Source organism: Moschus berezovskii, chromosome 6 (assembly GCF_049115385.1).
Source record: "Moschus berezovskii isolate FMDL1 chromosome 6, NW_MosBer_1.0, whole genome shotgun sequence".
Classification (NCBI taxonomy): Eukaryota; Metazoa; Chordata; class Mammalia; order Artiodactyla; family Moschidae; genus Moschus; species Moschus berezovskii.
In genome coordinates this window covers 97,332,514-97,352,940 of record NC_142465.1, presented here as the reverse complement: position 1 = coordinate 97,352,940, position 20,427 = coordinate 97,332,514, and positions in this window count along the sequence as shown.

Sequence of the window (20,427 nt, the reverse complement as noted above, 5' to 3'; positions counted from 1 at the left end):
ATGTATACTTTGCTGCTGTTCAGTACTAAGTCATGTCCAACTCTTGGATTGCAGCACACCAGGCTCCTCTGTACAGTATCATATATAAAATAGACAACTAGTGGGAAGCTGCTGCATAGCACAGGAAGCTCAGCTCAGTGTTCAGTGATGACCTAGTGGGATGGGGGGGTGCTGGGTGGGAAGGAGACCCAAGAGGGAGGAGATATATGTGAGATATGTATCAGTTCAGTTCAGTTCAGTTCAGTCGCTCAGTCGTGTCTGACTCTTTGCGACCTCACGTATCATAGCACGCCAAGCCTCCCTGTCCATCACCAACTCCCGGAGTTCACTCAAACTCATGTCCATCGAGTCGGTGATGCCATCCAGCCATCTCATTCTCTGTTGTTCCCTTCTCCTCCCGCCCCCAATTCCTCCCAGCATGAGTCTTTTCCAGTGAGTCAACTCATCGCATGAGGTGGCCAAAGTGTTGGAGTTTCAGCTTTAGCATCAGTCCTTCCAATGAACACCCAGGATTGATCTCCTTTAGAATGGACTGGTTGGATCTCCTTGCAGTCCAAGGGATTCTCAAGAGTCTTCTCCAGCACCACAGTTCAAAAGCATCAATTCTTCGGCGCTCAGCTTTCTTTACAGTCCAACTCTCACATCCATACACGATTACTGAAAAAACCATAGCCTTGACTAGACGGACCTTGGTTGGCAAAGTAATGTCTCTGCTTTTTAATAAGCTATCTAGGTTGGTCATAACTTTCCTTCCAAGGAGTAAGCATCTTTTAATTTCCTGGCTGCAAGCAGCATCTGCAGTGATTTTGGAGCCCCCCAAAATAAAGTCTGACACTGTTTCCACTGTTTCCCCATCTATTTCCCATGAAGTGATGGGACTAGATGCCATGATCTTAGTTTTTTGTATGTTGAGCTTTAAGCCAACTTTTTCACTCTCCTCTTTCACTTTCATCAAGAGGCTTTTGAGTTCCTCTTCACTTTCTGCCATAGGGTGGTGTCATCCTCATATCTGAGCTTATTGACATTTCTCCCGGCAATCTTGATTCCAGCTTGTGCTTCTCCCAGCCCAGCGTTCCTTATGATGTACTCTGCATATAAGCTAAATAAGCAGGCTGACAATATTCCAAGGGTTAATATTATATAATTTATTGTAGTAGAAATTATAGTGTAAACCAATAATACCATTAACCTAATTGTCTCAGGCACTATTTTATTTTAAATGAAAGTAAACTATTATTCATTACTTGTCTTCACATAATACTTTTAATTATCAAACTCTAAATTTTATTCATAGCACCATCCATAATATATATATAGTGTATAGAATTATATGAAATACTATATGTGTATATATTATATACATACCAAACATTTCCCAAATTTGTGCAATTGTAATTGGAGAGTAAACATAGTTCTCAAAGTTTTGGAGATTTTAAGAATATTGTCATGATAATAATAAGATGGCTTTTTTGGTAAGCGACCTGAGATGACCTCTAAAAATGGTTCGTTTTTCACTTGCCCCAGAAAATCCCACAAAATCATGCATATCAAGAGTTCAAATCTTCGTGTTCATTTTAAGAACACTAATGAAAACTGTCCTGACCATTAAAGATAAGCGTATACCCAAAGACATGAAGTATCTGAAGTAGTAGTTGTTCGTAGTTTAGTTGCTAAGTCGTATCGAACTCTTGTGACCCCATGGACTATAGCTCTCCAGTCTCCTCTGTCTATGGAATTCTCCAGCCAAGAATGCCCAAATGGGTTGCCATTTCTTTCTCCAGGGGATCTTCCCCACCCAGGGATCGAACCCTGGTCTCCTGCATTGCAAGCAGTCTCCCATGTTGCAGGCAGATTCTTTACCGACTGAGCCACCAGGGAAGCCATGTATTTGAAGGATGTCACCTTAAGGATGCAATGTGTGCCATTCCATTGTTTCATTGGTGGAGTTGGTAGGTGTGCACAGGCCAGACATTGGGGCTGAATGCAGGGTCGATGGTCCAAAAAAAGTGTTGAATTTGTACTGCACATGCTCAAAAATGCAGAGAGCAATGCTGAACTTAAGGGCTTAGATGTAGATTCTCTGATCATTGAGCATATCCAGAAGAACAAAGGCCCCAAGATGTGGTGCAGGACTTACAGAGCTTGTAGTTGACTCAACCCATACATGAGCTCTCCTTGCCACACTGAGATGATCCTTAACTGAAAAAGAACAGATTTTTTTAAACCAGAAGAGGAGGTTGCACAGGGTAAAAAGATATCTTAGAAGAAACAAAAACATATGGCCCTGAAATATATGCCACAAAAAGTAAAAGCAAATAAAGTAAAAAAAAAAAGTGAGATGGGGCAGATGCTATATTAACATAAGATTTCTTGATACTTAAATATTTCATTTGTAAGGTTACTTTTCCTTTCCCAGGTGGCTCAGTGGTAAAAATTCCACCTGCCAATACAGGAGCTGTAGGAGATGCAGGTTTGATCCTTGGGTCAGGAAGTTTCTTTGGAGAAGGAAATGGCAACCTGTTCCAGTATTCTTGCCAGGGAAATTACATGAACAGAGGAGCCAGGTGGGCTACAGTCCATAAGGTCCCCAAGAGTCACACGTGACTTAGCAATTGAGCATGTAAGCATGCATAATAATTAAGCTGACAAAAGTTGTTTTATTCCTTCATTGCCATTGTGAAGTTGCTCAGTCATGTCCAACTCTTTGCAACCCCATGGACTGTAGCCCACCAGGCTCCTCCGTCCATTGGATTCTCCAGGCAAGAATACTGGAGTGGGTTGTCATTTCCTTCTCCATGGGATCTTCCCAACCCAGGGATAGAACCTGGGTCTACCGCATTGCAGGCAGATGCTTTACCATCTGAGCCACCAGGGAAGTTTTATTTCTTACTCACATTGTTTTTCTGTTTTCCTTGGTCAGTTCATAAAATGTACAATTTTGGAAATTTCTGTTTGACAGCCTTCCAGATGCTTTTTCAAGAACCAGCAGCCAACAATTAGATTTAATTTAAGAAAATTTAAAAGTTATTAAATATAATGTGTCCTGGACAGAAACTGGTAAAGGTTTTCAGTTCAGTTCAGTTCAGTCGCTCAGTTGTGTCCAACTCTTTGCAACCCCATGAATCACAGCACGCCAGGCCTCCCTGTCCATCACCAACTCCCGGAGTTCACTCAAACTCATGTCCATCAAATATTGCTTCTTTTCAACTTCCAATAAACTTTAAAAAATGATTCATGTATAATATCTATCATTTTTCTAAATGTTTTAGCTCAACAGTGTTTTTTTTTAACTGGAACCTATTATACAGAGTGAAGTAAGCCAGAAAGAAAAACACCAATACAGTATACTAACGCATATATATGGAATTTAGAGAGATGATAATGATAACCCTGTATACGAGACAGCAAAAGAGACACAGATGTATAGAACAGTCTTTGGGACTCTGTGGGAGAGGGTGAGGGTGGGATGATTAGGGAGAATGGCATTGAAACATGTATATTCGTTCGTTTGTTCTGTCGCTCAGTCGTGTCTGACTCTATGCGACCCCGTGGACTGTAGCCTACCAGGCTTCTCCATCCATGGGATTCTCCAGGCAAGAATACTGGAGTGGGTTACCGTTTCCTTCTCCAGGGGATCTTCCCGACCCAGGAATCGAACCCGGGTCTCCCGCATTGGAGGCAGATGCTTTAACCTCTGAGCCACCATATATTAGCATGTGAAACGAATCGCCAGTCCAAATTCGATGCATGATACAGGATGCTTGGGGCTGGTGTACTGGGATGAACCAGAGGGATGGGATGGGGAGGGAGGTGGGAGGGGGGTTCAAGATGGGGAACATATGTACACCCGGGGCAGATTCATGTCAATGTATAGCAACACCAATACAATAATGTAAAGTAATTAGCCTCCAATTAAAATAAATAAATTTAAAAAAAAGCATTTCTTTTATCTATTTTATTTTTTTTAAAGTTTTTTGGTTGTACTGGGTCTTCATCACTGCACACGGGCTTTCTCTAGGTGTGCCAAGCAGAGGCTACTCTTTGCAGTGCACAGGCTTCTCATTTGCAGTGGCTACTTTTCTTGCAGAGCACAGGCTCTAGGTGCATGGGCTTCAGTAGTTGCAGCACATGGGCTCAGTAGTTGTGGCTTGAGGGCTCAGAAGTTGTGGCTAGAGCACTGGCTCAGAAGTTGTGGTACACAGGATTAGTTGTCCTGCATCATGTGGAATCTTTCCAGACAAGGAATTGAGCCACAGGCTCCCATCAACTGAGCCACCAGGGAAGTCCTCAACAGTCTTAATAGTTAAGCAGATTAAGACAACAGCAGTCCTGGAACTCTATGGATGCTTAAATGATAATGATCTTATTTCTGTCATCCATCTCTCTTAATAAAAATCGGCTCTTTCTTACATTAATAGATTCATCCAATTCCCAGATAAACCTCTCTTTCTTCTTCTCCAACTAGTTTGATAAAAAAAAGTAACAGAGATTCTATGACTGCCAGATATGAAAAGAATGAAACCAAATCTTTAAATTTCTATGACATATATTTAACTTGTTTGGAAATATCAGAAATATTTGTTATCCCAGGTTCCTTTCTTTGAAAAACCAGATAGGATAAACCACATGTCTAAGACACAAATTCTAATATTTCTGTAAAATGCAGCTGTAGATGTCATCATAAGTAGGGACTTTTATAGTGCCATAAAAATTCAGTATCACTATAAATTTATGCTGCTGAAAATGTCGACATTTATGGCAACTTCTACAAGGACATATTTTAAAATGATGTTAAAACTTGATGCAGCAACTTTTATTTAGTTAAAAAGTAAGATTATAGAACAAAAACATTTACTCTGATTTTTGAAACTATCGGTATGGATGATTAATTGTTAAATATCTCAAATGACATCAAGGTTTGATGGGTACTTAAAACTTAGATCACTCAAAATTAAAAGGCAGGAAAGCATGTTCAGGTATTGTTATTCAAATTAACAGTTAATTACTGCATATAATTATTATTCATTTACAAGGCATTTCATACAGACTTTTAATACCTGATAAAATTATGAATGATATAAGCATATGATGACGCTTATTTAAGTATTAAAGATAATCACAGAATTATATTGGCAAACTATTTTCATTCACTTCATATTGAAGAGCAAGCAAAGTTACTATTTGGATTAATACAAAAGAAGAAAATTCATGATTGAATTATCCAAATTCACCAATTCATGCAGAAGGATTTTTCCTTTTTAGCTATACAAATTCCTTTGCAATGAGGAAGAATAACCTCATTAAACGGTCTATTTTTGGCAACTGCAGAAAAACCAAAGACATTTTACATTCAAATCCAATATTTAAATTACAATAGCTGCTGTAGACTAATAAGGTATATTTGACAGGGCTGAATGGTTATGTGGAAATCTTTGGCAAAGATTTAGAAATTCAACCAGAATCTCTCTCTCTCTTTTTTTTCGTCATTGCAGGAGACCTGATTTGATCCCTGGGTTGACAAGATCCCTTAAAATGGCAATGCATTCCAGTGTTCTTGCCTGGAGAATCCCATGGACACAGGAGCCTGGCAGGCTACAGTCCATAGTGTCGCAAAGAATTGGACACATCTGAGCAACTAACACTTTCACTTTTATAACTGGGCAAGTTGACAACCCAGGAAGCTTAGCCTTATCCTGAAAAATCCTGTTTTGAAAATAAGGGAGTCAGAGAGCTCTCGTCTAACCCTCAGAGACAGAAGCGCTGCTTCTTGGGTTCAGATCCAATGTTATAATTCCTGTAATGGAGAGATTTCTGTGTGAGTCCTTCCTGAGGTAAAGTGCTCACATTTAACAAAGCTACATTTACCCGGATAATTTCATTGTTCCCTCTCTGTGTTGAAAATGTGCTCTTGTGCGAGTTAAGACAGATTCTCATAGCTAGAATGCCTGGCCCACAAACCAATATCATGCTATAAATGTTACCGGTATATTTTTACATGATTTGCTCTGTAGTCTCATACCCAAATTCGTTCAGAGATGATCTGTCAGATGAGTAAGTATCTTATCTATCCTGAAGGGATAAAAGAGTTTAAAGCTGAAAGACAACTTCTGAGGGTATAGAGTAGTTCAGACTTCCACCAAGTAATTGTTATCATTGTGATAAAAGTAAATCAGGGACTACTACTTCCAGAAAAACGGAAAAGACATACTTTCATTTCTGTTACTAAGTATGACTAAAAACCTTGGATATTGTATATAAGACAAAAGTAAGACACTGAAAGATGGAGTGAAGAAAGCAGACCAGCTACGAACTTTAGGACACACTGAATACCATGATGGAGAGTTCTGTGAATCTTCTTTCTGCCCTGTATATTCTTTTTTTCTTTATACTTTTTCTTTCTCTTTAATTTTTAAAATTAATTAATTGAATAACTTTTTGGTTACAGCACACGGCATGTGGGATCCTAGTTCCCATACCAAGGGTTGCACCTGCACCCCCTGCATTGAAAGAGCAGAGTCTTAACCACTGACCACCAGGGAAGTCCCTGCCCTATATATTCTAGATTTGGGTTCCCAATCCGGAACTGCTAAGGATGAAGAAAAAAAGAAAATCAATAAAAGCCTGCTTTCTCTAACCAAAGAAATAACAAAGGGGCAGGCCAGCAAGACAGAAAACATCCAAACAATGATTACTCTATTCTCACCACAGGAAAACAAAGAAACAACAAAACTGGCCCATTTTAACCCAGAACAGCAAAGGGCAAGTGGCAATCCCAAAATTTCACTCTAGGGAGGCTGTAAGAGACCATCTCAATCTTTATGCTAGGTTATGTCAAAGAAAGCCTAGTTGGGAAACGCGACTTTCATTCCTACTAGGTGATTATAAAGCCCCCAGTTTTCCCCAAGGCATTCAGTTCAGTTCGGTTCAGTCGCTCAGTCATATCCGACTCTCCGCGACCCCATGAATCACAGCACGCCAGGCCTCCCTGTCCATCACCAACTCCCGGAGTACACTCAAACTCATGTCCATCGAGTTGGTGATGCCATCCAGCCATCTCATTCTCTGTCATCCCCTTCTCCTCCCGCCCCCAACCTTTCCCAGCATCAGAGTCTTTTCCAGTGAGTCAACTCGTCACATGAGGTGGCCAAAGTATTGCAGTTTCAGCTTTAGCATCAGTCCCTCCAATGAACACCCAGGATTGATCTCCTTTAGAATGGACTGGTTGGATCTCTTTGCAGTCCAAGGGACTCTCAAGAGTTTTCTCCAACACCACAGTTCAAAAGCATCAATTCTTCCGTGATCAGCTTTCTTCACAGTCCAACTCTCACATCCATACATGACCACTGAAAAAACCATAGCCTTGACTAGATGGACCTTGGTTGGCAAAGTAATGTCTCTGCTTTTTAATATACTATCAAGGTTGGTCATAACTTTCCTTCCAAGGAGTAAGCATCTTTTAATTTCATGGCTGCAATCAGCATCTGCAGTGATTTTGGAGCCCAAAAAAATAAAGTCTGACACTGTTTCCACTGTTTTTCCATCTATTTCCCATGAAGTGATGGGACCAGAAGCCATGATCTTTGTTTTCTGAATGTTGAGCTTCAAGCCAACCTTTTCACTATCCTCTTTCACTTTCCTCAAGAGGCTTTTGAGTTCCTCTTCACTTTCTGCCATAAGGGTAGTGTCATCTGCATATCTGAGGTTATTGATATTTCTCCCAGCAATCTTGATTCCAGCTTGTGCTTCTTTCAACCCAGCATTCCTCATGATGTACTCTGCATATAAGTTAAATAAGCAAGGTGACAATATACAGCCTTGACGTACTCCTTTTCCTATTTGGAACCAGTCTGTCGTTCCATGTACAGTTCTGACTCTTGCTTCCTTACCTGCATACAGGTTTCTCAAGAGGCAGGTCAGGTGGTCTGGGATTCCCATCTCTTTCAGAATGTTCCACAGTTTATTGTGATCCACACAGTCAAAGGCCCCAAGGCATTAGTGGAGGTCATATGAGGAGCTGGACTGCCACCCCCAATTTCTTCTCTGCTGTGGTTGGGTGGTGGTGTCAGTAAAGGCCTAATGGAGAGTTGAGAAGTGAAAAACAAATGCTCAAACAAAAACTTCCACACAAATATTTATAAGAGCAGTATTTGTAATAGCAAAAAAGGTGGACACAACCCAAACATTCTTTAGCTAATGAGTGGAGAAACAGATTGTGGCATATTAATAAAACAAAATATTCAGCCATAAGAAAGAATGAAGTATTGACACATGTTAGAACATGAATAAACCTTGAAAACATTATGCTAATTGAAAGAAATCAGGCAAAACTTTCACATATACTATGGTTCCATTTATATTAAATAACCAAAATAGGAAAATGCAAAGATAAGAAAGCAAATTAGTGGTTGGCAGAAGAGTTGGACATAACTGAGCATGCACACCATACCACACAGGAGCTGTGTGATAGGATGATGGTGAATAATTCCACAAAGGGTATGGGTTTTCCTTTTGAGGTGATAAAAATGTTCTGAAACTTATAGTCATGATGGCTGCACAACATTGTGGGTTTACTAAATGGAGCTGATTTATATACTTTAAAATGGTTTAAATGATAAATTTTATTGATTTTATTGATTTTATTTAATTTTATAATTATTTCATCACAATAAAAAAATAAAAAACCCAAATACATCAGTAATCACATTAAATTTAAGTCTAAATATAACAATGAATAGACAGATACTGAGATAGCAGATAAAAATTCATGACCCAACTATATTTTGTTTATAAGGAATTCAATTCAAATATAATAATATGAGTAGTTAGTAAGTAAAGATTTAAAATTGTATAATGCAAATATTGATCAAAAGGAACCAAAATTAACGTCAGATAAATTCTAGTGAAAGGTAAAAAATTACTGGAGACAAAGAGGCACATTATATAGTGAGTGAAGCACTATTTGTTGAAAAATCTATCTTTTGTCATGGAATCACCTTCACACATTTGTAAAACATTAATCAATCAAAAACATCATAACTGTTGATGGACATTTAGGTTGCTTGTGTGTCCTGGTTACTGTCAGGACTGCTTCAGTGAACACTAGGGTGCATGTATCTTTTCTGCTTCTGGTTTTCTCTAGATATACGCCCATGAGTAGGATCGCTGGATTATATGGTAACTATTTTTAGTTTTTTAAGGTACCTCTATACTGTTCTTGTCCCTGGTGGCTCAGATGGTTAAGCATCTGCCTACAATGCAGGAGATCTGGGTTCAATCCCTGGGTCAGGAAGACCTCCTGGAGAAGGAAATGGCAATCCACTCCAGTATTCTTGCCTGGAGAATCCCATGGATGGAGGAACCTGGTGGGCTACAGTCCAGAGGTGGCAGAGTCGGACACGACTGAACGACTTCACTACTGCTCACTATATTGTTCTCTACAGCGGCTGTACCCGTTGACATTCCCACTAGCAGGGTAAGAGGATTCCCTTTTCTCCACATCCTCTCTAGCATTTATTGTTTGTAGATTTCTTGATGATGGCCGTTCGGACCAGTGTGAAGTGATACCTCATTGTATACTCCAAAAATATTTTTAATGGAATAACTCATTTTGGACTCTTGGCTTTGTTCTATTGGTTTATATGAATACTGTTATCCTAGTGAAGTGAAAGCCTCTCAATGGTGTCTGACTCTTTTGCGACCCTATACAGTCCATGGAATTCTCCAGGCCTAGTACAGCATGAAATTGTATGGATACACCATATATTTCCATGTGTCTTTTGATGGACATTTAAGTTGTTTCCAGTTTGGGGCTATAACAAATAATAATGCTATGGACGTTCACATGCAAGTCTTAATGTGGATGTGAGTTTTAATTTCTCTTGTGTATATATCTAAGAGTAGAATTATTGGATCAAATGGTTACTCCATTTACTCTTTGATGGAACAGGCAGATTGTTTTCCTAAGTGGCTAGAGAATTTTATGTGGAACTTCCCTGGTGGCTCAGATGGTAAAGAATCTGCCTGCAATGCAGGAGACCCAAGTTTGATCACTGGGTCAGGAAGATCTCCTGGAGGAGGGCATGGCAACCTGCTCCAGTATTCTTGCCTGGAGAATCTCAGAGTCAGAGGAGCCTGAGGGACTACAGTCCATTCAGTCGCAAAGAGTCAGGCACGACTGAAGTGGCTGGGCACGCACTCCTCTGGTTGTGAAGTTTTATGCGTTCCTTATATCTTCTACAGGGCTTCCCTGGTGGCTCAGAGGTTAAAGCGTCTGCCTCCAATGCGGGAGACCCGGGTTCGATCCCTGGGTCGGGAAGATCCCCTGGAGAAGGAAACGGTAACCCACTCCAGTATTCTTGCCTGGAGAATCCCATGGACGGAGAAGCCTGGTAGGCTACAGTCCACGGGGTCGCATAGAGTTGGACACGACTGAGCGACGGAACGGAACGGATATCTTCTACAAAGAAGTCTTTTACTACATATAATGATTTGAAAATATATTCTCCAAGATGATAGTTTGTCTTTTGCTTTTATATATTATCTTTGAAGCATATAGGTTTTTAACTTTGATTAAATGGAAGTGAAAGTGTTAGTTGCTCAGTGGTGTACAACTCTTTGTGACCTCATGTACAGCAGCCTGCCAGGCTCTACTGTCCATGGGATTCTTTAGGCAAGAATATTGAAGTGGGTTGCCATTGCCTTCCTCAGGGGATCTTCCCAACTCAGGGGTTGAACTCAAGTCTCCCACATTGCAGGGAGAGCCACCAGGGAAGCAGAGATGATCATTTTTTCTCTTTTATGTGTAATCATTACACACATTTTGATGTTACATCTAAGAACTCTGCCTGACCCAAGATCACGAAGATCTCCAAAAGTTTTATTCTAGAAGTTGAAAATTTTTGGTTTTTACATTTATGCCCATGACCCATTATAACTTAATCTTTGTAGATACTTTTGAGTGTAATTTCACATTTTGTTTGTATACATCTGACTGTAACAGCATCATTTGTTGATAAGGCTGTCTTTTCCTGTGGTGTTACCTTGACATCTTTGTAAAATATCTTCCAGTCTTCAATGTAAAGGCTTATTTTAGGGATCTCAATTGTGTCCCATTGGTCTGAAGCCCATTGCTGTCTTAGTACAATACTGTCTTTATAATTGTAGCTCAATATAACATTTTAAAACCAGGAAATGTAGTCCTCTATTTTTTATTGGATGTTTTCTCTATTTTAGGTATTTTGCATTTCTAAATAAGTTTTAGGATTACCTTCTTAATTTCTGTAAAAGGGCTTGCTGGGATTTTGATAGGGATTGTATTAAATCTATAAGTCAATTTGAAAATAATTATTTTATAATTACTGAGTATTCTAATTCATAAAATGTATTGTCTCTTCTTCTGCTTAAATCTTCTATAATATCACTCAACAATGTATTGAAGTTTTTGGGGTGCAAATATTGAACTTACTTTCTTAAATTTATTCCAAAGTATTTCATTCTTTGTTATTTTACTCTAAAAGATTTAATTGGTAAAGAATTTCAAAATTTATGAAATGCTTTTGAAAATGAAAAATCCAAGCTAACAATCAATATTAGATCTACACCCATTAGTTAATAATCTAAAATAATAGTTTGTAAAGAGTAGGTAAGCAGCCCAAATTTGTGGTTGAAATATTTTAAAGAGATGACAAGCATCACCTTTTCACATCATAGGATGGTAATAGTTTAATTTATCAAAGCAGATGATATGATACACAAACACACACATATAAAAAGATAGAAAATACTAATTATTATAACAGAGGAAAATGTAAATATATCTAAAATGACCAAGAGACAAAAAGCCACAATCCTCTTGGAAGTTGGCATAGAAATATCTTTCTAAACATTGTGAACATACACACAAAACACATTCATCATAAATAAAGTATACTGAATCAAACTAAAGGCAAATTAGAATACAAAAATCTTGAAAATGTGTGCAAATTTCAGACAAAGAAAAATTAAAAGTAAGATGTGAAAACACTGTGTTTAAAAAAATGGAAAAGAACAAAAAGTATAAGCATTTAGAAATAGCTACTACTTTCCACCTAAAAACTGTGGTTCCCAGGTGACTTGGAAAGAGTGAAGCAAATCAAGAATTGTACCTTAGATTATGTTTTCTTATTCCTGCCTCCAGCCATTTGTAGTGTAATTTAGGTACATGGGTACTAAATTGCTTCAGTCATGTCGGATTCTGTGCACCCCAGTGGACTGTAGTCTGCAAGCTCCTCTGTCCATAGGATTCTCCAGACAAGAATCCTGGAGAGGGTTGCCTTGCCCTCCTCCAGGGGATCTTCTGGAGCCTGGGATCGAACCTGTGTTTCTTACATCTATCTGCATTGTCAGGCAGGTTCTTTACCAGTAGCGCCACCTGGGAAGGTTAGTATAATCTACACTTTGCATTTTGGGTTTGACAGAGCAGGGCTAAACAAGCAAGGATTTAGCAGGGCCGGGTTCAGCAAGCAGGGAAGGAGAACCCAGGGAAGTGGCACTAGAGGCAAGCTTTCCTACCCAGAAGCTTTCATGAAGAAAAACTGCCTGGTCTTCAGCTAGACAAGTGTTTCCACCCACTAACTAGATGTTTGGAGTAGACATTAAAGCCAGACTGGCTATGTTCCATTTAGCAATCACTGGGGCAGCAGATATTCTTAGCTCAGACATCGGCTGTAGAACTGAGTCCTAGTATTATACATTAAGTAGATATGTGACTTTAGATGAGTTATAGGATCTTTTAAGTCTGTTTTTTTTTTTTTAACCATAAAAGCATAAAATAGTTTTTAAAACTGTTGGTATACTCAGACAATAAAAGGAATAAAAGGAATTTTGACAACTCAGTTGCCCTCTCAAAATCAGAGCCATATAAATATATGATTTCTCAAGGCATCAATTTTAAGTTTCCAGCCCTATCAGAGGAGAAACAATTTTAAAAAAATAATTTTGATTATGTTTATATTTGTATTAGAATTTCTCAGGTTTTTGTTTAAAATCAAAACAACTATTTATTAGGAAAGAAAGTTATATTCATCTCCAATTCTGCAACATTTTCCTTATTTCCCTGCTTACTGATTCTGAACAGTCCCTTTCATCTCATTTAAGGACTTATTTACAGTATGACGATTTTTAACATTTTAGGTTGTATTTAAAAACTTTAAAATGTACCAATTTTATCTTATTTTCAATATATTTATTTGTATGGTTATGGTTGTAGTAAGTGATACTGGATTTCTAAGCATGATGGTGACACACTTGTGATTTAAAATAAATATGTATTGGCACATTTCTGAATGCTACTGATGCTAAGTCACTTCAGTTGTGCCCGACTCTGTGCGACCCTACAGACAGCAGCCCACCAGGCTCCCCCGTCCCTGGGGTTCTCCAGGCAAAAACACTGGAGTGGGTTGCGAAAGAGTTGGACAAAACTTAATGACTAAAACAGTAACAACAAAAGGACTGTCTTAGACTGACATTCCCTGTATTTGATGCTTTATGGTATAAAGCACATAGGATGAAGTCCTTTTGCAACCCCATGGACTGTACTCCACCAGACTCCTCTGTCCATGGAATTTTCCACGCAGGAATACTGGAGTGGGTTGCCTTTTCTTACCCCAGGGGATTTTACAGACCCAGGGATAGAATTCACATCTCCTGCTTGGCAGGCAGAATCTTTACAACATCAGATAAATTGTTTTATTGAAAATACATTTTTCTCAACATCATTTAATGTTATTACTATTTAACAAATTTCAAGGCCACCACCAACTTTTTTTTTTCCTTGCACTTAGACATTGCTCCCCAGATTTAGGTCATTTGCCATACCATCTTTGAAAACTTTGCCATATCCATCAACACCTACTTGACAAATACACTTTTTTTTTTCTCATGTTTTCTTTACATCCATTCAGACATGACTTAGAGACTGAGCACACATACACACATGCTTCCATCTAGTGTGTGTATCTGTGTCTATGTGTGTATTATCCCAGTTCAGTCGCTCAGTTGTGACTGACTCTTTGCGACCCCATGAATCACAGCACGCCAGGCCTCCCTGTCCATCACCAACTCCCTGGGTTCACTCAAACTCATATCCATCGAGTCGGTGATGCCATCCAGCCATCTCATTCTCTGTTGTCCCCTTCTCCTACTGCCCCCAATCCCTCCCAGCATCAGAGTCTTTTCCAGTGAGTCAACTCTTCACATGAGGTGACCAAAGTATTGGAGCTTCAGCTTTAGCATCAGTCCTTCCAATGAACACCCAGGATTGATCTCCTTTAGAATGGACTGGCTGGATCTCCTTGCAGTCCAAGGGACTCTCAAGAATCTTCTCCAGCACCACAGTTCAAAAGCATCAATCCTTCGGCATTCAGCTTTCTTCACAGTCCAACTCTCACATCCATACATGACCATGGGAAAAACCATAACCTTGACTAGATGGATTTTTGTTGGCAAAGTAATGTGTCTGCTTTTTAATATACTATCTAGGTTGGTCATAACTTTCCTTCCAAGGAGTAAGTGTCTTCTAATTTCATGGCTGCAGTCAGCATCTGCAGGGATTTTGGAGCCCAGAAAAATAAAGTCTGACACTGTCTCCACTGTTTTTCCATCTATTTCCCATGAAGTGATGGGGCCAGATGCTATGATCTTTGTTTTCTGAATGTTGAGCTTCAAGCCAACCTTTTCACTCTCCTCTTTCACTTTCATCAAGAGGCTTTTTAGCTCCTCTTCACTTTCTGCCATAAGGGTGGTGTCATCTGCATATCTGAGCTTATTGATATTTCTCCCGGCAATCTTGATTGCAGCTTGTGCTTCTTCCATCCCAGCGTTCCTCATGATGTTCTCTGCATATAAGCTAAATAAGCAGGATGACAATATACAGCCTTGACGTACTCCTTTTCCTATTTGGAACCAATCTGTTGTTCCATGTCCAGTTCTAAATGTTGCTTCCTGACCTGCATACAGGTTTCTCAAGAGGCAGCTCAGGTGGTCTGGTATTCCCATCTCTTTCAGAATTTTCCAGTTTATTATGATCCACACGGTCAAGGGCTTTGGCATAGTCTATGAAGCAGAAATAGATGTTTTTCTGGAACTCTCTTGCTTTCTCCATGATCCAGTGGATGTTGGCTATTTGATCTCTGGTGCCTCTGCCTTTTCTAAAACCTGCTTGAACATCTGGAAGTTCACGGTTCACATATTGCTGAAGCCTGGCTTGGAGAATTTTGAGCATGACTTTACTAGCGTGTGAGACGAGTACAATTGTGCGGTAGTTTGAGCATTCTTTGGCATTGCCTTTCTTTGGGATTGGAATGAAGACTGACCTTTTCCAGTTCTGTGGCCACTGCTGAGTTTTCCAAATTTGCTGGCATATTGAGTGCAGCACCTCACAGCATCATCTTTCAGGATTTGAAACAGCTCAACTGGAATTCCATCACCTCCACTAGCTTTGTTCATAGTGACGCTTTCTAAGGCCCACTTGACTTCACATGCCAAGATGTCTGGCACTAGGCCAGTGATCACGTTATCGTGACTATCTTGGTCGTGAAGATCTTTTTTGTAAAGTTCTTCTGTGTATTCTTGCCACCTCTTCTTAATATCTTCTGCTTCTGTTAGGTCCACACCATTTCTGTCCTTTATAGAGCCCATCTTTACATGAAATGTTCCCTTGGTACCTCTAATTTTCTTGAAGAGAGCTCTTGTTTTTCCTACTCTGTTGTTTTCCTCTATTTCTTTGCACTGATCTCTGAGGAAGGCTTTCTAATCTCTCCTTGCTATTCTTTGCAACTCTGCATTCAGATGCTTATAACTTTCCTTTTCTCCTTTGCTTTTCTCTTCTCTTCACAGCTATTTGTAAGACCTCCTCAGACAGCCATTTCACTTTTTTGCATTTCTTTTCCATGGGGATGGTCTTGCTCCCTGTCTCCTGTACAATGTCACGAACCTCCATCCAGAGTTCATCAGGCACTCTATCTATCAGATCTAGTCCCTTAAATCTATTTTCTCACTTCCACTGTATAATCATAAGGGATTTGATTTAGGTCATATCTGAATGGTCCAGTGTTTTTCCCTACTTTCTCCAATTTAAGTCTGAACTTGGCAATAAGGAGTTCATGATCTGAGACACAGTCAGCTCCCAGTCTTGTTTTTGCTAACTGTATAGAGCTTCTCCATCTTTGGCTGCAAAGAATAAAATCAATCTGATTTCGGTTTTGACCATCTGGTGATGTCCATGTGTAGAGTCTTCTCTTGTGTTGTTGGAAGAGGGTGTTTGCTATGACCGTTGCGTTCTCTTGGCAAAACTCTATTAGCCTTTGCCTGCTTCATTCCGTGCTCCAAGGCCAAGTATGCCTGTTACTCCAGGTGTTTCTTGACTTCCTACTTTTGCATTCCAGTCCCCTATAATGGAAAGGACATCTTTTTTGGGTGTTAGTTCTGGAAGGTCTTGTAGGTCTTCATAGAACCATTCAACTTCAGCTTCTTCAGCATTATTGGTTGGGGCATAGGCTTGGATTACTGTAATATTGAATGATTTGCCTTGGAAACGAACAGAAATCATTCTGTCGTCTTTAAGATTGCATCCAAGTACTGCATTTCGGACTCTTTTGTTGACCATGATGGCTACTTCATTTTTTCTAAGGGATTCCTGCCCACAGTAGTAGATATAATGGTCATCTGAGTTAAATTCACCCATTTCAGTCCATTTTAGTTCACTGATTCCTATAATGTCTATGTTCACTCTTGCCATCTCCTGTTTGACCACTTCCAATTTGCCTTGATTCATGGACCTAACAATCCAGGTTCCTATGCAATATTGCTCTTTACAGCATCGTACCTTGCTTCTATCACTGATAACATCCACAACTGGGTATTTGTTTTGCATTGGCTCCATCTCTTCATCCTTTCTGGAGTTCTTTCTCCACTGATCTCCAGTAGCATACTGGGCACCTACCGACCTGGGGAATTCCTCATTCAGTATCCTATCATTTTGCCCTTTGATACTGTTCATGGGGTTCTCAAGGCAAGTATACTGAAGTGGTTTGCCATTCCCTTCTCCAGTGGACCACATTCTGTCAGACCTCTCCACCATGACCCGCCCGTCTTGGGTGGCCCCACATAGCATGGCTTAGTTTCATTGAGTTAGACAGGGCTGTGGTCCATGTGATTAGATTGACTAGTTTTCTGTGATTATGATTTCAGTGTGTCTGCCCTCTGATGTCCCCTCGCAATATCTACCATCTTATTTAGGTTTCTCTTACCTTAGTCGTGGGGTATCTCTTCATGCCTGCTCCAGCAGAGTGCAGCCGCTACACCTTACCTTGGATGAGGGGTATCTCCTCAAGGCTAACCCTCCTGACCTTGAACGTAGAGTAGCTCCTCTCGGCCCTCCTGAGCCCGCGAAGCCACCGCCTCTTGGAAGTGGGGCAGCTCCTCTCAGCCACCACCCTGACCTTGGGCGTGGGGCAGCTCCTCTTGTCCATGCTTCTGCGTGTGGTCGGTTGCACCGGAGCCCCAAGGATCATGTAAAGATAAGGGTTAACCTACATCTCCTGCTTGGAAGGCAGAATCTTAACTGATCAGCCATCAGGAAAGCCCAACAGAATATTTTTCTGTATCCAAACACATAAAATCATATACTTGTTTGCCCCTTCTAGATCTCAGCTGCAGATTGCTGAGTTAATCACATTCTTCAGTTCATGGTGTGAGATCATCAGTGTCAAGCCTTTTACATTTTTAAGTATTTTACCCGTATCTTCAGTTTTTCACAGAATCAATACCACTTCCCCCAAGTAATACTTATTTAATATATTTTAAGTATACCCTTGGATATGTATATAATCATGTGAAATAGTCTTATGTATTGTATGTGCTTATTTAATTTACAAAGACTATATTTGCTGTAAATCATATGCTGCTCTTTAAAAATCAACTGCTTCTTGTAAGTGTTTCTAGTATTTTTTCCTCAAAAAAAAAAAAAAAAGAAACATGCTTAAAGTCTTTGCACAAAGTCACTTGTCTCATTGTAAAATCAGTTTTATCTTAAAAAAATTTAAAAGTAAAGTCAGATTTTTGACACTTCAGTAGCATTGTCTCAGTTTCAGTTAGTTAATTAATTAGGGATTGTCTTGAAAATTACAAACCTTAAAATTATTAAGTTCTGAAAAAAATTTGATCCAAACATTTGCCTGTATTACCCAGCCTGGTAACATACAAATAAATTTCTTTAATGTATCACTTTCTACATAATTTATCACTAGAAATTATATATCTTCATTAAACCCACTTGATATCCATTTAGACTTTGAAGACTTCTATTCCAACTGGAGCAACATTTATTTGTCTGTCTCCACGTAACACTGTTTACTTTGATGTCAATTAAGTTAGAAAAACCGCAGTGTTGTAATACATACTTTATTTGCCTTAAGTAAAAACATTTAAGGAATATAAATCAAAACAGTGTTTTAAAACAAACTGAAAACATATAGACTAATATAGGCAGCAAATTTTAATTTTTTTTCTTAAAATTAGGCTTTCTTTATTTATACACATTAATTATATATTGTTTATTTGAAAATTTAGCATAGACAGCCTGTTTGCATTTTAGATTATAACATAAACTGGATTTTTATTAGCATTACTGTTTCTTATAAGCAAATTATTAACTCAATATTTAAAATACTGTATTTTTTATCCTAATACGTCATTGGATTTGGAGTGTAGGTTCTAGAGCATGGCTTACAAATGTAAACCTGCTGTAATTTGGTCTAAGGAAATGATTGAAGTGAAGAAGTGAAGTGAAGTGAAGTGGCTCAGTCATGTCAGACCCTTTGCGACCCCATGGACTGTAGTCCACCAGGCTCCTCCATCCATGGGATTCTCCAGGCAAGAATACTGGAGTGAGCTGCCATTTCCTTCTCCAGGGGATCTTCCTGACCCAGGGATCGAACCCAGGTCTCCTGCATTGCAGGCAGACACTTTAACCTCTGAGCCACCAGGGAAGCCCCAAGGAAATGATTATTCCTTATCAAATGTTCAAACTGGGAAAAGCCCCCTACTGTCTCTGTGTGCTAACTTTCCATCTAGAAAACAGGGGAGGCAAGAATATGGTCCTAATAGGGCTACAAAAATGTTACAATGTTGCCAACACTTAGTATAAGCAGAGCAAACTAATAATAAGTATTGTTCAAACTGTGAAGAGTTGTGTGGATATACCCTTAAAATGTGCAAATATTGTGTTTATCAGTTTTCTTTATCTTTTCACACTGAACAAGGGAGATTATGGCCAATGAAAGACTAAAATTTCCTCAGTTTTTATTTTACCTCATTCACATGTAAGAAACTCATTCATCTAATTCCTATTTTCCTGTAAGAACTTAACCATTTAGGAATTTTAGCTTTAAACTACATGTGAAGAAAATTCTTTCCAATATTTTTAAATTACAAACTATTTATTCAATCATTATAGAACCTAAAAGTTTAGGTTGCTGCTGCTGCTGCTGCTAAGTCACTTCAGTCGTGTCCGACTCTGTGTGACCCCATTGACGGAAGCCCACCAGGCTCCCCCGTCCCTGGGATTCTCCAGGCAAGAACACTGGAGTGGGTTGCCATTTCCTTCTCCAATGTGTGAAAGTGAAAAGTGAAGGTGAAGTCGCTCAGTCGTGTCCGACCCTTAGCGACCCTGCAGACTGCAGCCTATCAGGCTCCTCCATCCATGGGATTTTCCAGGCAAGAGTACTGGAGTGGCTTGCCATTCCCTTCTCCGAAAGTTTAGGTTAGTCTAGGTCAAATGATGAGGTTAAAGAAGAATTGTAATGTGAAATTATCCCAGGTAGAAAACTAATAATTATCCAAGTATTTTAATTATAATTATTATTAATTCCTCAAATTGGAATGCCTATTTTTCATTAATATTTTATTATTTATTTATAAACTAGACACTATTCTGAAAATAATATTATTCCAGATTAAACTAGGGATGAAGTTTGTAAGAAGCAGGATATGCAAAAAAAAAAAAAATCACACTAGTTTATGTCCACAACATCATGTGGGTGTGACATAAAAACCTACAGCCTCTGCTGTTTCTATTACGTGCAAGAAGTTGTGGCCACATGAGTACTTATGTAGGACTGGCACAGAAATATTCCCTAACATCAGTGAATGAGACTCTGCAACACTTATCTCAGAGTTTTCCTTATGTGAGAGAGGGTATTTTCCTCATCAAAACTTGGTAGCAACATATAATAGAAATTTCCAAGTATAAAATTTTATCTGTTAAAATTGCTTACCACATTTTGACAGAATTTCTAATAAATGTAATTAATTGACCCAGTACCTCACCTCTGATCTAGGGCTCAGATGAGTCAAACATTCTCCCCACATTGACCAGATATTAAAAATGCA